This window comes from Neophocaena asiaeorientalis, unplaced genomic scaffold (assembly GCF_003031525.2).
Source record: "Neophocaena asiaeorientalis asiaeorientalis breed wild unplaced genomic scaffold, Neophocaena_asiaeorientalis_V1.1 scaffold473, whole genome shotgun sequence".
Taxonomy (NCBI): domain Eukaryota; kingdom Metazoa; phylum Chordata; class Mammalia; order Artiodactyla; family Phocoenidae; genus Neophocaena; species Neophocaena asiaeorientalis.
This window is the reverse complement of record NW_020174935.1, coordinates 881,918-892,917: the sequence shown is the minus strand read 5'-3', so window position 1 is coordinate 892,917 and position 11,000 is coordinate 881,918. Positions and strand designations below refer to the sequence as shown.

General features: G+C 47.6%; 1 pseudogene; it reads right to left on the bottom strand.

Moving 5' to 3' along the window:
• Positions 1-3,102: 3,102 nt before the first annotated feature.
• LOC112410860 (uncharacterized) lies at positions 3,103-3,195 on the bottom strand (annotated as a pseudogene).
• Between the last annotated feature and the right edge of the window lie 7,805 nt (positions 3,196-11,000).

Below are 11,000 nucleotides of genomic sequence, written 5' to 3'. Positions count from 1 at the left end.
GTGAAATTTCAGGCCTGATGGTACCTGTGGGGAGGGCTAGGAAGGGAAGTTGTCTGCTCCCCACCAGCGTCATGCTCAGAGATGTTGTGTAATTGACGTCACAGCGGGGCTCAGGGCTGAGGGGAGGAGGGAGGGAGGACAAAGGGGCTCTGACCCAGGCAGCTGGGGCTGGGGGCTCCTTTGGAGCATGTCCTCCAGCCCTCGAAGGACCTTGTCCCTGCCGCAACTCTGTCTGGGCTGATGGAACCGCTGAGCACTGGAGCCTTAGCACCTTCTTTTCCAAGGAGGAGCCTGACCCAGAGGGAGGCCGCTCTGTGCGTGTTAGGTGCAGGGCTTCCTTTCTTTCTGGGTTGACCTAATGCTGGGTTTGTGGGATGCGAGCCGAGTGGGGCGGCCCCTGGGCCCACAGCCCAGTGGGGATGGGATAGCGTGCTGTACTGCCGCTGTCCTCTCCACCCTGTACGCGGAAGGCTGCTGGCTGGACTGCTTTTAGAAGCAGCAGCAGATTTGCAGGTTGCTCCCAGATTCTGAGGGTCGGGTGGAGGGAATAGGACTCGGGCCATCTGCTGCCTCCATTGTCCCAGAATAGCTGCTGTAGGGCGGGGAGCAGAGTCAGCAAGGATCAGAATTGGGATGGAGGAAGGAGGGAGGCTGAGTTTAACCCTCTGTGGGTCCGTATGGGAGGGTGTGAAGCTGCCTGTAGGCTCTGCTAAGGTGACCTGTGTGGGCCCCACAGACAGGGACTGGGAGCAAGGTTGGACCACCTTGTCTCGGCTTTGCTGTGCACCTTGGGCAAGCATTATTTCCATTTTACAGGTTAGGAAACTGAGGCACAGGGAGAAGTCCTTGGTCCAGGTCACAGGGCTTTCAGGTGCCAGGGCCAAGGTTTGAGACTCCACAGCGGTCATCACAGCGTGGGATGACCCTGCAGGGTCAGAGGGCCTCCTCAGGCCCGGGCTCTATCCTCCTTTCCCCCTCTGCCTCTATGCCCTTGGGCGGGTGACTTCACTACTATTCACTGGCCTCGCCTGTGGAACAGGCACAATGACCTCTACATAGTGTTCGGGGGCGGTTTTGAGGTGCTGCACAGAAAACTCCTGTGGCGGGTAGTTACTCAAGAACCACTATCTCCCTGCCCTCCCCAAGCTCAGTGTTCTCGGCCGTAAAAGGGGGTGGAAGGGGCGCTGGACTGGCCGTCACCTCCACTCCGCCATCTGGCCTGGGTCATGGTCAGTCTCTCCTGTGTTACCACAGCAGCCTCCTCGCTGGCCTCCCCTCAGGCCCCCTCACCCGTGCCCACTGGTGCTGAGCACACTCGCCTCCTCGTTACTGCTGATGGGTGTGCAGCTTCTCTGCCTGCCCCAGCTCTCCCTCTCCCTGGAATGCACGACTGGATCGCTCTTGTCAAGCTCCAGTGTCCTCTCCTAGGGAGGCTGTCCTTGATCACCCACCACAAAGTGGCTGCCTGACCACCATCACCTTGCTCTGGGGTAGCTCTTTTACATGGCTCTAAACGTCTCTTGTTGATGTACCTGCTTGCTCGTGTGTTTGTTGTCCGCCCCCATCTGAATCTTGGCTCTGTGATCCCAGGGATTGTGGTGGTTTTTCTCACTCCTGCTCACTGCCTGGTGCATAGTAGATGCTCAACAAATATTTGTGGGATGAGTTGAAAAGTGAGTGAATGAGTTTCTCAGAGCTATTCCAGCTTTGTCAGTTTTTAGATTTTACGAAAGGTGCTAAAATCCCTTGGGGACCAGGTGATGGGGAAGCTTTATAATGGAAGCATCAGGCTGGTAACACTGATCATTTTTAGTGTCACACACGAAAGGAATAGCTGACCTTACTTGCTTCTGATATGGTGCACTAGGAAGGACACAGCTTCACCCGGGAAGTCTGCTTGCCAAAATAATTGACTCTACACAGATCAACCCTCTGGGTCTAAATATCAGTGTCCAGGAAATGGGCGGGGTGGCGGGCAGTGGAACATGTAAAAGGACACCAGGAGGGCTCAATCCACCAAATCAACAATGAGGACAGTTCTACAGGACAAAGAGCCTGGTTTCTTCAACAAGTAAAATGACATAAAAAAGGGAAGGAGGAAGGACTGTTAGAGATTAAAACACATTTAAGAGTCATAGCAACAAAATGCAGTGCACGGAGCTTGTTTAGATCCTGGTTCATAAAAATGGACCCTAAAAAGACATTTTCTTTTTTTAGATTAATTTGTTCTTTTAGTTGTCAGTATAACTACAGTAGCCTGCAAACTTTTTTAATCTAAAAAGTACATTTTACATCACAATCCAACAAACACACGTATATGATATGTATACATATATAAAAGTGAAACAAAAGTTTTGCCAGAAACGTCTACCCTCAGTGTTAATTCTTTTCAAGACTTTTTTTTTTTTTTTTTTTAAACCAAGGCTGAACTGCACTGACACACCATAATCACCAAAGTTCCTAGTTCATCTCAGGGTTCACTTTATGAAGTGAATAGTGTTGCATGTTCTATGGGTTTGGACAAAAGTATGATGACATAGGGCTTCCCTGGTGGCGCAGTGGTTGAGAGTCCACCTGCCGATGCAGGGGACACGGGTTCGTGCCCCGGTCCGGGAAGATCCCACATGCCGCGGAGCGGCTGGGCCCGTGAGCCATGGCCGCTGAGCCTGCGCGTCCGGAGCCTGTGCTCCGCAACGGGAGAGGCCACAGCAGTGAGAGGCCCGCGTACCGCAAAAAAAAAAAAAAGTTGACATAAAATCATTATAAAGTCATACAAAGTATTTTCACTGCTCATAAAAACTTCTGTACTCTGTGTATTCATCTCCCCTCTCCCCTCAAACTCCTGGAAACCATTGCTCTTTTTATTGTCTCCATTGTTTTGCCTTTTCCAGAATGGCATATAGTTGGAATCTGTTTCTCGTTTTTCTTTGAAGGGAGGGGTTCAAAGCCTATATGCCTGTAAGACCACTCATGGTTCACCCACGGGTGGACAGGACAGGCTGTAGGTGGCAAACTCCCCCACTGAATACTGTAGCTTTCCTTCCAGTACTGAGCCCTGTCTCACTGGTCCTGCCCAGCAGCCACGTGGAGGTGCAGGGGGATATGTGTTGGGTATTTGTTCATAGGAAGGCCACAAGGTTTGTGTCCCTAGTCACAATGAACCCAGATTCCTGTCGGGTGTTAAAAAGACATTTTTGATAAAAATGAGGAAATTTGAATGTGGACTTTGCATTAGATGGTATTAAGAAATTGTTAATTTTATTAGGTGTGATAATGAGGTTACTTTTTCAGAAATGTTCTAATATGTGAGAGATACATTCTGAATATATTCTGAAATGATATATTGTCTGGAATTTTCTTTAAAGAGATGCTTGGGGGAAGGAGTTAAATAAGGATGTTAAAATGGGGACGGTTGTTGAAGTGGGGTGATGGGCACATGGGGGCTCATTATTCCTATTCCCTTTATTTTGGTGTGTGTTTGAAATTTTCCATAAAAAAAGTAAAATTAAATAAATAAGAGGGCCTGTGGATATTCTATTTTGCTAGCTATGGCCCTCCCCCTTTGCTTTTCCTTTTTCTCTCTCCCCTGTCCCCTCCTCCATGCCCCACATTCAGGCCCAGAGAACATCTGTTCTTATCAGACACTGCTGTCCTGAGTCTACTTTCTGTTCTCCCCAAACACCCAGAGGAAGGAGAGGCAGGCCTTGACCAGAAGCTGGCCCCTGCCTGATTTGCATTTTGCCTGTTTTCTGGTTTCCTTGAGGCCCATCCTGACTTCTTTTGGTTCTGAGCACTTGTCCCAGCTGCTTCGTAACCCAGCAGCACTTTCCTTGGGCACAGTCACTGGGCAGATTCCTCCGCCCACTTCTCACTCCCCCTAGTCATCCATCCAATAAGAATTTACTGTTCACCTCCTCTGGTGGGGGCATGGGGAGGTCCCGGTGTTAGAGGCTACACAGGGGAGTCAAGTGTAAGCCCTACCCTCAATAGGGAACTCGAATCCCAGTTGGGACAATATTGAAAACATGGTGTATCATGTAATCGATGAGGAAATGTGACCATGGGACAGAAGAAGGGAGGACTAAATTCTAGGGGGTATGAGGGGCAGCAGGAATCAGGAAGATCTGGGTCTTGAGCCATGAGGAGGTAAGAAGGAACAGAATGCATCACATATTGCCTTGAAGATGGGTCTAGGGAGACCCTAAGGAAAGATAAATGTTAGTTATGGTTACGATTACTGTTTTCACATGCCTACTTATCTCACCTTGCAGGACAAAGATGAAGTGTGTACCTGGCACTGTGTCCACATAAAACAGAACAAGTTCTCTCTCCTTCCCTCCCTACATCTCCTCCTGAATGACTTTGTAAATTTCCCCCAGAGCAGAGACCTTGCTCGATGCAGCTTTGTGCCTTATAGTATCTGGCACAGTGCCGGGCACATAGCAGGCACTTCATGAAGACCAGTGACTTTTTAGGTGGGTGAGTCAACCTCAGGCTAGTACAAACCTGGCTGTATTAGAATCACAGGTGCTTGGTAAAAACAGATTCCAAGGCCCCATCTTAGATCCTCAGAATGCAAGTCTCCAAAGAAGGGGCCAGAGAATCTGCATTTTAACCTGGTTTCCCAAGAGGATCTAAGTGGCTGCTGGGTTAGAGAACAAGGATTGGAGGTGCGTTCAGCACCATGGACAGAACCTCACACTGCTGCCTTTATCTACTCTCCTTCCTGGGACTAGATGGGGCGAGGGCATTCTATGTATTATACGGCGGGAGTTAATGGTCTAACCCCGATGGGGGCCGTGAGACATCTGTGGCCTTGGCCCTCAAGTGTCTTTGCTTCAGGAGCACGTGTCGGGGTGGACACTGGTCCTGCTGTGGGAGACAGCTCTGACTGCACAGGGAGAGGCAGGATAATAAATATTCCCTCCATTTCTTTTGTAAGTTGTAAGCGACCGTCATACTGTACAAGCAGCAAAGCATGAAGCCTGAGCCAGTGTGAACAAATTAATCCCCCAGCCGTGGTTTGAGCACCTACTGTGTTCAAGGGCTGTGCTGGTAGCCAGGGGGCAGAGGGATGGGTGAGATACAGCTGCCACCCCAAGGAGCCAGCAGCTTGCCAAATATGGTTCATTGACTGTTAGAAAGCAGAGCTGCCGTGAAGATAACCAGACCCGGAGTCAGTGAGTATGCTTACTGGAGAGGCTGCCAGGCGAGTGGAGAGGACAGACACGTGGCAGAAGAGGCTTCCTGGATTTGAGACCTGGCCCTGGCGCACCGACTAGCTGTGTGGCCTTGTGCCTGCTGTTTAGCTTTCAGAGCCTCAGTTTCCTAATCTGAGAAGTGGGAGTGACTACGTCCTTCCATCTCCCAGAGCATTTATAAGGAACATGCCTACTCAGCCCGGTTCCAGCGGTGCAGCCCCAGCACCGTTCATTCACTCATAGACTCCACACTTATGCCAGGCATGGTGACAGTCACTGTGAACAAGGGGCATGAGAACTGGCACACAGGGGGAGTAAACTGGGGGGTAGGGCCATACTCCTGGCCTCCAGTGAGACTACATTTCCAGCCTCCCTTGCAGTGCAAGGGTGGCCATGTGACTGAGTTCTGGCTGATGAATGTGCCCCACTTGCAGGCCTGGCCCATAAAATCCGCCCCCCACGAGATGATCTCTCTCTGTCCTCATCACTGGCTGGATGGGGAGGACTTTGCGTTATAGGAGCCTGGAGATGGGAGGAGCCCAGGTCCCAGAATCTCTTCGTGGGAGTCTGTCCATCAGACAGATGCACTGAAGTGTTAGAAGAACCAGAAGCAAACTGGTGTTGAGTTGAGCCCTTGGGTTTGGGGATGTTCGTTACAGCACTTAGCCTGCCCTGGCTAATAATGCAGGGAGATACAGCAAACAAGTAAACAAATAAGCAGGAGTTCTAGAAGCTGAGGGACTGAGGAGAGCCACACAGAGGAAGGAGACAGTGGGGGAATGTTTGGAGGATACATTATGGATTTATTTTTAAGTTCTTCTAAGCTTAAAAAATAAACCTTTAGGGGCTTCCCTGGTGGCGCAGTGGTTGAGATAACCGAAAAAAAAAAAAAAAAAAAAAAACCTTTAGCCCCTCAATTGTCCAGGTCTGAAATTCTCTAGCTTTGGCTATATAACTTCCTTCTCAAGCCTCCTGAAACCTCATCTTCTGTGATGTATGTCACTCATAACTCCACCTTCTGGATTTTATTTCAAGGACCTTCTGACCAAGTTTTGTCTTTAGTCTGGCCCTGCTGGCTCAGAAACCTGTCCCTTCATGCTACATAGCTCCAGTGACCTTTCTCTCTCCTGTAACCTGGCCTTCTGGGAAAAGAGTCTCCAGATGGACCTGTGTTCCCATCTCTCCAGCCCACTGAGCCTCCCCCCACCCCAGCTTTGTTCAGTATCTGGGAGAAAGTATATTTGCACCTTTAATGACTTTACAGAGGCAGGATACAGACCATGAGAGTGAAAACATCCAATTTACCAGTTGGTTTGCAAGAGATATTTATGTAGTCCAAATCTGTTTTATTTGTATCTGATTATTTTTAAATTAAATTGAAATAAATTCTAACACATAAGTAATATGTTTACCATTCCATTTCCCATCGCTGCATAACAAACTACCCCAAAACTTGTGACTTAGAACAGTGACACCACTTATTTTGCTCATGAATCTGAGATTTGGGAAGGATTTTGTGGGAAAGCTTGTCTCTGTTGTACTTGGTGTCAGCTGGGGCGGCCCCAGCTGGGACTATGATTATCTGAAGGCTCTTCCACGTGTCTGGGGAAGACTCAAATTGCTGCTCTCATTCTATGGGCCCTCTCTGGTATGACATTGCGGGGTAGAGGGACTTCTTACATGCTGGCTCAGGGTCCCAGGTATAAGCTGGGTTGCCCCCTATGACCCAGCTTAGGAAGTCCATCAGCATCAACTAAGGCCAGCCCATATTCAAAGAGGGGATTTAGACTCCCCACCCTTGCCTTTAAGAAATTACGTTATTAATATAAAAAATTGTGTTAAAATATAATATATATAAAACATAAAATTTGCCATTTTAATCATTTGAAGTGTACTTCAGTGGCATTAATTGTATTTGCAATGTTGTGCAATCACCACCAAAACTTCTTCGTAACGTTTCATCCACGTTGTAACACGTATCAGAACTCCAGTCCTTTTCGTGGCTGCATACTATTCCATTGTCTGTATATGTCACATTTTGTTTATCCATTCATCCATCCGCGGACACTTGGGTTGCTTCCATCTTATGACTGTTGTCAGTAACGCTGCTATGAACACTGGTGTACAAATATCTGTTTGCATTCCTGCTTTCAATTCTTTTGGGAATATACCCAGGAGTGCAATTGCTGGATCACATAGTAATTCTGTGTACATTTTTTTTTTTTGAGGAACTGACATACTGTTTTCCACAGCAGCTGCACCATTTTACATTCCCACCGGCAATGCACAAGGGTTCGAATTTTTCCACATCCTCACCAGCACTTGTTTTCTGTTTTTTAAAAAAATAATAGTCATCCTAATGTATGTGAGGTCTCGTCAGTGGGTGGGCACCATCTCATTGTGGTTTTGATTTACACTTCCCTGATGGTTACTGATTTTGAGCATCTTTTCATGTGCTTAGTGGCCATTTGTGTGTCTTCTTTGGAGAAATGTCTTTTCAAGTCCTTCGCCCAGTTTTTTTTTTTTTTTTTTTTTTTTTTTTTTTGCGGTACGCGGACCTCTCACCGCTGTGGCCTCTCCCGTTGCGGAGCACAGGCTCCGGACGCGCAGGCTCAGCGGCCATGGCTCACGGGCCCAGCCGCCCCGCGGCATGTGGGATCCTCCCGGACCGGGGCACGAACCCGCGTCCCCTGCATCGGCAGGCGGACTCTCAACCACTGCGCCACCAGGGAAGCCCAACCCAGTTTTAAATTGGGTTGTTTTTTGTTGTAGATGAGCCCTCGTTCTTTCTTGCAGCCATGCAGCATTTCGAAGAAGCGTTGTACAGTTCTTTTACTAACCAGTCCTCTGCTGGTGGCTGTTCGGGTTGCTTCCAATCATCTGCTGTCCATGCAATGCAACAATGAATCTTCTTGTACCCGTGTTATTATGCACCCGTGTGAGTATATTGAAAGATAAATTCCTAGCAGTAGGATCGGTGAATTAAAGAGAAGCTGCATTTATCGTTTAGGTAGATACTGTCCAATTGCCCTTGAGAGAGGATGTACAGATTTATATCCCCTGTAGCTATGTAAGAGAGCAAGGTGCAGCTTTAAAACTAACACATATGTTTTCGGCATTGTGCCAAAGATTTCTTCTTCCTTGGGGATGCTAGTCTGACATTTCCTAATACCGATTAAAACATTGGCCTAACACTGCCCTCTGTTAAGGGATTTGCAACTCAACTGCATTTGTTCATAAAATGGAATTAATATCGAATAACTTGTCAACAGAACTGATTTTTGACCCTGTGCTATGACAAATCTATTCATGGTTTTTTTTGTGTGTGTGTGTGGTACGCGGGCCTCTCACTGTTGTGGCTTCTCCCGTTGCGGAGCACAGGCTCTGGACGCGCAGGCTCAGCGGCCATGGCTCACGGGCCCAGCCACTCCGCGGCATGTGGGATTTTCCCGGACCGGGACACGAACCCGCGTCCCCTGCGTCGGCAGGCGGACTCTCAACCACTGCGCCACCAGGGAAGCCCTATTCATGTTTTATGTTTTAAAAATCTATTCAAATTTAAAAAGCTGCTCCTTAATACTATTAAAATGATATAAAAAATTAGACTCAATCTCAATAGGTATGCCAATCTTTCCAAATAGGATGCAATTTATTTTTATCAATATTTTCCCAGAGGTATAGCCATGAAAATTCATGATGGGAAATTCTTTTCTGTTATCAGTGGTATCTAACAAGAGAATGGAACAACTCACACATCAAATATTAACTCAACCTGCGCTTTTTAGATGACGTGTGGATTTAGAAGCAAACAGCATCCCTTTCCAAAGCCAACGCCAAACACCTCACTCCTCCAACTTCTAATTAAGAAAGTAACTGAAAGATGTTGTGATCAAACCGGGATCCAATTAAAATAGATAAACAGACTGTAGCCACATTAACTACATTATATTAATATATGTTCATAATTAACTAGACACAGTTTTCAAGAAGAAGGGGATTTTTTTTTTCAGGAGAGAAAACTCCCGTAAATGAACTAACTTGTAAATCAACTCAGGACAGCAAATTCTATATCCTCTGTACGGCAACGAATGTAGTATTTATATTAACTGATAATAAAGACATATGTCAAATAAAACATGATGTGCAGGGTGACATGAGAAATAATTAGTATGTTAAAACCATAGTGAACACACATTAACTTTGGACTGTGTGTCAGTGTAGAAGCTAGTTCACATAAAGAATAACTCACTTCTCTTTCCTTGCACGATAACTTCAAGTTCATCCAGTCCAATCTCTTACCCAGCAAAGGAGTCCCAGGTCACCCAAGCACAGCTTGCTTCCTCCAGTGATGAGTTTTACTATCTCAAATGGTAGCGAAGCCATGCTGCTCCTTATAAGTCACCTAAATCGGCTGGTTTGTGTCTTTCGCCTCCTCTGGGAGCTGTCCAGGACACACTGGCTTCTTCCTCAGCCACCGGAGATTCAAAGACACATACCTGCCCAGACATATTCTTTTTAAAAAGTTCCCCCGGTGATTTGTTTACAGCAAAGTTTGAGACTGTCTACCTTCTGCTCTACAAAGAACATCATAATCTGCTGGTCGTCTCCTCATTCATTTATTAGCATTAATTGAACACTTTCTATGCTAGGTCCTGAGAATACCCATATGTTACTTACTTAATGGTTTTTTTTTGGTACCTAAAGACATTTGTTTTAAACAGAAAGTTTATATAATGGATTTGATGGGCCGGATCTATTATATCTAACATACATCAAAATAGGTACATAATTCTTAAAATAAACAAGAATTATTATCTAAAAAGCACACTACTATCTAAAAGGTATCTTGTATATTACTAGTGATATCTACACCACCTTTTAGGAAACAATGAATTCATTTCCACGTTTGTTCACTCGTTCTTTCATTCATCCATCCCACATTGCCTGAGCTCCTCTGATGGGTCATGCTTGATACTGGGCATCCTCCCCTGCCTTCTTTCTTGACCATACCTAGTGTCCATCTGCCACCCAGGAGCCTCCCGAGCTCCCTGCGGCTGGAACAGGAATGGAGCCATCCCCAACGTCTTCAGGCCCAGATGTTAGACCTGGGGGTGGAGTCCCAGTGGGTAGTGTAGGCTGTTACCACCAGGGGGCACTCCTGCCTCACTGCTGGCTTCTCCCCCAGGCCAGGGACCGGCCAGGTGGGCCCCAGCTGGAAGGTTAGGATGCCTGGGATGCTGCTGGGGACGGGGACCAGGCCAGGCTTGGGAAGAGCCTTGTGGGATAAGGAGGCGTAGAAATGGGCCCCCTGCACTCAGATTCTAGGAAGTTTCCCCTCCTCCCCGTCAGGGGAAAAGAGCACACAGTACATCTTTTTACACAGGAGCACCTGGGGACAGCAGCCATCAATTAAATAATCCTGCCATTTGGTGAAGGGCAAGGCTACCCCATGTGCAGACGCTGCCCACCATGATCACCAGACAGCATGCCTGTGGCCGATCCAGAACCTGCCCTGTACCTCAACCCTTTGCTGATTCTTTCCAGGGAGAGGAGAGGGCTGATGGGGGTCGGTGGGGGCCTTTCCTGGGGTCTGAGGCCATTCCTGGGGTCTGAGGCCACACTGATCCCCACCTCCAGCCAGGAAGACCAGTCCAGGTGGACCTTCTACAACTGTTCTTCCCCTGGGCCTCAGTTTTCCCTTCTGTAAAATGGGACTGAAATCATTTCTGCCCTGCCTGCCTCTCTTGGGAGCACGGCTGTGAAAACTGCTGCAAACAGCAAAGAAGAGGTTTAAACAGA